Consider the following 1,776-nt stretch of genomic DNA (forward strand, 5'->3'; position numbering starts at 1 on the left):
CAGAACCAACAAAGTAAAAGAATAATAAACATTAAACAGGGCCTAGTTCATCTTTAAAAAACATTTCTCCCAATCAATTGAGAATAAAACAGTTCAGTTCCTAAAACACTGTTTTCAAGAGAAATTGTTTCTTTCCTTGGAATTTCTTGGTTTGCTTAAAGACCAGACTTCTGTTTGCGATGTTGTGATTTCACTTAAAAAACCTGATTGTAACCCATTTGGTTTCAAAAAGCTTCATGGTTTGAGGAATAGAGAAAAATGTCAAGAACAGAATGTGCAAAGTTCTAGTAAAAGATGAGTATCTGGGGGAAATGATGCTCCATAAAGTGGTTTGACCTTGGATTGTCAAACAAATGTGTTCATGTAACCATTTTCGCAGATTAGTTTAATTTATTTTAACATTCTGAAGTCACAAAAAGGAACAATGTCATTTTAAGAACATTAAATTCATAACTAGAATTTGGAAACAGCATTTCCAAAGTGTGATATTTATTTATTTATTAAAGGAAAGTCCCTTGGGTCTGAAAATGAAGTGATTGCTTTGTAATTTTTCTATTTTAAACTTCCTTCTTTTTTAACATGCAGGACTCTCAAGTTCTGTCCTCAATCTAAAACGATTTTTAGAGTTTTGTTGTATTTATAACCACTAATCATAAAGGCTTCATACTCTTTCAATGAATTCCATTAAAACTATAAGTTGCAAAGGTTAAACTGCAAAAGCTTTTGCTGTAAAATTGAATATGAGGGAATCTTTTTGATATTTTTGAGCTGATACTTTCAGTCTGGGTTTCTTAAATATCACAGTACAAAAACTGCATTATTGAAGCTAATAAATTTAATATCTCTTTTCATTTCTATGCAGATGATTCCCAGATTTATTTGGCTGTTAACATCCTGTCTGATAATTATCTTTTACTTAAAGGGGACCTATTATGCAAAATTCCCTTTTTAAAGGTTTTTTTTACTCAACTTTGTGTATGTACTTCTTAAAAAAACAGTCCTAGGACCAAAAAAACATGCACCCAGGGGCATATTTACTGTAAGTAAATGTACTTTTAATGTGTATTAATGACAAGTTTCATACTTCCGTCATTTTGTGATGTTACAAAAGGAGGGTGTCACCAACAGAGCTCATTAACATAAACAGCTCTTCTGAACGGAAGTCAGAGCAGGCAGAACTAGAAAATGAAAAATTTTATTATCTGAGAATTATTTTGTGCATTAAATTGAATGAACATGGTCTGGACAGCCCACAGACATACCATAAAAACTTCTAGGACTCATAATTGGTCTCCTTTAATAACGATAAAACTGAGGTGATGGCAAAGGGATCTAGTAGCTCAGTCACTTTATGTTCTTGGTTTCAACTGCAATCATGAAGCCAGAAGTTTGGGGCTGACCTTTGATTGTGATCTTCGCTTTTCTAAACATTTTAAGAACACCATTAAAGCAGCCATTTCAAATCAGGAACATTACCAAAATCAGAGCTTTTATTGCATTCACTGACGTAGAAACTCTTATTCATGCTTTTGTTTCTTGCCATCTTGATTATTGTAATTCTTTATGTTTTGGTCTCCCTCAAAGCTCACTGAATCATCTTCAACTAATACCAAACAAGCTGGAGTTCTGACACAATCCCATAAACATCAGTACATCACTCCAGTTCTGTCCTTTTTGCATTAGCTCCCTGTGGTTTTTAGAATTAATTAAAAAATATTGTTTTTAAATCTTTAAATGGTCTTGTGCCATCTATATCTATCTATCTATCTATCTATC

The sequence above is a fragment of the Austrofundulus limnaeus genome, unplaced genomic scaffold (genome assembly GCF_001266775.1).
Source record: "Austrofundulus limnaeus strain Quisiro unplaced genomic scaffold, Austrofundulus_limnaeus-1.0 Scaffold350, whole genome shotgun sequence".
Lineage (NCBI taxonomy): Eukaryota > Metazoa > Chordata > Actinopteri > Cyprinodontiformes > Rivulidae > Austrofundulus > Austrofundulus limnaeus.